This window comes from Microtus oregoni, unplaced genomic scaffold (genome assembly GCF_018167655.1).
Source record: "Microtus oregoni isolate MIOR12 unplaced genomic scaffold, Mior012 000014F_ref0000157, whole genome shotgun sequence".
Classification (NCBI taxonomy): Eukaryota; Metazoa; Chordata; class Mammalia; order Rodentia; family Cricetidae; genus Microtus; species Microtus oregoni.
The window spans coordinates 27,320,810-27,326,141 of NW_024543073.1; the positions used below are offsets into that span (position 1 = coordinate 27,320,810).

The 5,332-nt window shown below is 33.0% G+C and overlaps 1 pseudogene; it reads right to left on the reverse strand.

Moving 5' to 3' along the window:
• Positions 1 to 3,813: 3,813 nt before the first annotated feature.
• On the reverse strand, positions 3,814 to 3,911 carry LOC121456004 (annotated as a pseudogene).
• Between the last annotated feature and the right edge of the window lie 1,421 nt (positions 3,912 to 5,332).

Here is a 5,332-nt window from a genome sequence, read left to right on the forward strand (position 1 = left end):
TTCTATATGATTCCATTGGTCAACTTCTCTGTGTTTATGCCAGTACCACACTGTTTTCATTACTGTAGCTCTGTAATAGAGTTTGAAGTCAGGGATGGTAATGCCTCCAGACAATCCTTTATTGTATAGGATTCTTTTGGCTATCCTGGGTTTTTTGTTTTTCCATATAAAGTTGATTATTGTTCTCTCCAGATCTGTGAAGAATTTTGATGGGATCTTGATGGGGATCACATTGAATCTATAAATTGCCTTTGGTGGAATTGCCATTTTTACTATGTTGATCCTCCCAATCCAAGAGCAAGGGTTGTCCATCCATTTTTTGGTATCCTCTTCAATTTCTTTCTTCAATGCCTTAAAGTTCTTGTCAAATAGATCTTTCACTTCCTTTGTTGATTTACCCCAAGATATTTTATGCTGTTTGTGGCTATCGTGAATGGTGAAGCTTCTCTGATTTCCCTCTCTGCTTCCATATCCTTTGTTTATAAGAGGGCGACTGATTTTTTTTTTGTTTGTTTTGTCTTACTCTGATGAGTCAGTTTGGGTTTCATCATATCATATCGTATCATATCATATCATCTACACACACACACACACACACACACACACACACACACATATATATATACCATGCCATGCCATGCCATACTATACCATACCATACCATACCATACCACCCCACACCACACCACACCACACCACACCACATCACATCACATCACATCACATCATATATTTCCTTACAAACCTGATTTTTTCCTAATGAGAGAAAAAAAAAGTGGTTGGATCTAAATGGAAAGAGATGTAGAGAGGAACTAGGAGGGATAAAGAGAGGAAAATTTTTAATCAGGATATCTTGTGTGAAAACAAATTCATTTCAGAAAATGGGTGGATGGAAAACAGCAACAACAATGCACAATAAAATAAAATAAATTATCACATGATAGTCCTCCTTCCTCACTTCTCTCATGCCTGTCCTTTATTCCTCTGCCTCCCTTTAAATCTCTTGGCAGATTCTATTTAATTATTACTGTTACATATATATGAATGAGTAAACATATACGTAAATTTTTAAAAAAGACAACTATGTATTTGAAAAGAACTTTATATTATTCAGGCAGATGATATACACAAGTTTTAAGGAAATGTTATATGTCAACCAGAATCAATGGACAAAGTTGATTTAGAAGTGGCTGTATGATAAAATGTCAGTTGTGGCTTCTACACAAAAATTAGCAATTTGAATCAAATACTTTATTTACATTTTTCAAAAGAGAACAATTAAAAAAATGAATAAATGTGCATTTGGAAATACATCACATTAATTATGTAAAAATGTATTTATTCTCTTGAATTTAGAAGAAATCAATATTAAATATAACAAGGTACTTCAAAAGTAAGTAAAACTAGAAAAAAATTAACTTATTGAAGTTTATCAGATGTACCTCTTGGTATATTTTGTTAGACATGCATAGAATATTTATTACTTTATTGGGAAAAAATAAATATTTAAATTAAGTAACACAAAGTATTTAACTATAGAATATAACCCAGTGTTTGAAAACAATTACTTAGAACATTTTTATTTATAAATAACCTGAAAAAGAATACCCAGTGGCATATTATTGGTTTGGTAAATATTTATTGGACACTCATGATTTTCCACATAGTCTTTCAGTTCTACATGTGTGCAAGGAGCTGACCTGTGGGTGTGGCTTTCTAATGTACAAGACAAAATAAATAAACTTAAATTTTAAATGTGATAAATTCAAATTATCTAAATTTAAATTTGAAAAACATGACACTGTAAGATGACAATGCTACCATGATTTCACCTTAACTTAAAATTTGCAGCAGTCACAAATGCCCCAGTTACTCAAGTTGCTTGCTGTGACACAACATTAAATACTTTGAATGACTTAAGTGACCATGGTTGCTTATCAGATACATTTTCACAAATAGCTGCCAGTCACAATTTAAATTGGAACCTCAGTGTTTTATGTATGAGTTTATGTTATTTTTATTTAAAACACAGACGTTCTTTAAATAAAATTTCCATCAGCAGCACAATGATAAAATGAAATGCCATGAGGAATTCTGAGAAGTGATGAAGTCTTCTGAGTTGTTAAAGAGCTACTGATGGATGTAAACAACATGCTGTCTGGAACCTGCTCTATTTGAACAGCAGGGGCGAGATTGCCAGTGTAGTCCTGCTGACTGGCTTCACAGCACCTCTGCCATGAACACCCTTGCTCCGAGGGAGTAGGTCATTAGACAAAACCAAAGGTCATGGCCTCTCATGTTTGTTTATTTTTACAGGAGAAAAAATTAAAACCTCACAAGAATACTTTTTCCAAAGAAGAAATATGAAACTCTTAATACCCTGTATAAGTTTAAAAAATTAAACTAAAGGCTACATAAAGTCTGCAACTAAAGTAGGAAAAATGCAGCTCAGTCAGGAGAATCTAAATTTTGAAAACAGGTTGCAGTTCTTTCCCTAAGAACTCAAATGAAATAATGATCCTTTTGGGATGTGGACGTAATAATAATGTTTTAAATGACTTTTAAAAGTTGTCATTTGTTGTGGTTAAAAACGCGATGCTATAATGTTGAATTAAAGTATAATAAGATGAATGGCAAGCTCTCCAAACCATAAATTTGGGTTACAGTCTTGAAGAGTGAAGCTTATTTGTTGCAAGTGAGCCACTGGTGATGGAAAGCAAGACACTCTCAGGAATTTAGACCAAGGCACAACTGACGTGTTATAAATTGTGTTTTTCCAAAGCTAGTGGGATTCAAAAGTGAGAAATGTGTTTGCATTCGGTTGCAGTACTGATTGTATTAACAGATGTTTAAGGATGAATGTTCCAAACCAAAGGCATCATTTGTTTGATATTTTCAGCATTATTCTGCTTTTTTTTTAAAAACACACATATGTCAAAACAATTCTGAACAGCATGTTTTAAAACCGATACAAATTCCTTTAGAGAAATAGCTTCACAGGCAAAAGTAATTAACTAAGAAAATAAAGTTTTTATTGAATTAGATCTTATTCAAGTAGTACAAAAATTTGTTAATAGCTAGTAAAGAAAGAGGTTAGGTGATTAGCTTATTCCTTCCACAAATAACCATTTTCTTTTATTGTAATGACCTCTGCATATTATCTGTTCAGAGATATCTGAATATTATCTGCATATTAAGCCTTCAGTAAGTAGATCTTCTTATGTGGTAAAGAAACATAAAACAACATTGTGTCATTTTCCTTTTATATTCAATCTTTTATAAGGTTTTAAAATACATGCTTTTTAGGACATGGCATTTTACAATGTGTAAGTCATGTGACACTTTCCTATGGATAAGACAGGGCCCAGAGAATAGCTGTACCCCACATTGTGGGCCATTGTCATTCCAGTTACCTATGCATGAGAATCACTTTGTAGACTGCTCCATTAACACCCAAAGTAGGATACTCAAGTCATGTTATACTGTTGTAACTCATCTTAAAGCATTTAGAACACTGCCTATTATAGAGACTCTTCTTGTATATGTACCGACTGAGTAATTAGAACTATCTAGATTTCTTTTATCTAACAGACTAAGATTCCAGATATACACATGCTATTTATTTTTCTTTCTGTTTCTTTTCCCTTTCTTCCTTGTTCTCTTTCTTTCTCTCTTTCTCTTTTTCTTTTTTTTTCATCCTTCCTCCTGCCCTTCCTCCTTTCCTTCCCTCTCTCCCTCATTTCCTTCCTTCATTTCTTTCTTTTGAAATATGATCTCATGAACCCCAGGTTACCTAGAAGTTGCTGTGAAGCTAAGGATTTCTGTGAACATCTGATCTATCTTAACCTTCCCAATGTGCTAATACTATACACATACTACACTTGATCTTAGCCAAAAGGCCGAGAAGCGATAATACTATACACATACAACAACACCTTTTGTTTAGGCAATGATAGAGCTCCAAACTCAGGGCTTCCTGCATTATGGGTAGTTATTCTCTGAACTGAATTACAGCCTTAGTTTAGCTTACAGGAACCTTGAAGAGAATGTCTGAAATAAAAGAGATTCTTTGTGTAATATCTACATATGGACTATTACAGAACAGTGAGGCAGATTAATGAGAGCAGAAAGAAAATAGCCAGAGATGTCCTGTGAAGGACAGTCACTATTGAAACAAGAATGTTTTGGGAAAAAGGTGGACTGGAGATAAAAATTAGTAAAGGTGAGAGGATGGAAGAAGGTGCTGAACCCTGGTGAGTTTGATGCCATGATTCTGACAGAGTTACTTAACGTTGATTTTACAGTTAGGATAAAAAAATCAATGACAGTGACATCATTAGCTTGTTAGCCTGCTTTGTCCTAATATGGACAGCATTTCATAGGATAACTGAATTAATATATGTACAGGAGGCAGATTCCTTACAGATAGCAGCAGCTTTCTCAATTCCTAGTTTCTGGGAGAAGTTAATTTTCTCAGAATATTGTCCTGACTCACTATCATTGTTTCTTATTTGCCATAGGCCTTGGAAGAAATCTTTCAGGGGTTACATAATTAATAACAATGACTTATTTCATCATACACTGACAGAAGAAATAATAGAAGATTGAATTTTGAATGATGCAGTGCAATATTTGCATGGTAAATATATGCTGAACTTGAACATTTATCTACTGTAATCGTAACTATGTCAATATTATTGTCTTTGAAGATCTATACAAAATAAGAATAATTAATTAAAAATAAAAAAGCATTTTGGCATTCTTTCATCTTTTAAAACTTTGTTATTTGTTTTCTTTTTAGATTTTTTATCCATTTTTATATAACATGCTGTTATCATATTCATTTGCTTCCCCAAACTTCTCCTACATCCTAATATATTTTTTTATTTAAAAAACAAATTTATCACCACTTTGACTCATGTCACAATATTTAAAGATTAAGAAACAGACTAAATGTTACATACTATTCCATAGAATAATATTTTGTGAGACAGACAGTAGCCATGCTTGCTCCAAAATCACTCCTAGCTCTCAGATAAGTTTTCTGCTAGTGTTGGTCTTTTGGTTTCACTCTCCCAAGTAGTGGAGGCTGCTCCATCATACCTTGGTAGAAGAGCCATTTTGAATCAGGCTGTATATTATACAAGTGGAACCCAAGTGTAAGGATACCAAAAATTGTTTCACTTTAAAGAAAGAATCTGTAAGATGAATGTAATATTTAATCATATATAAATGACTTTGGGTTTTAATTGAAACATATATTGAATGTTATTTTAAATAATAGTTTAGCTTATTTGATATATTACTATCTCAAAGGTCCTCATTCATTATG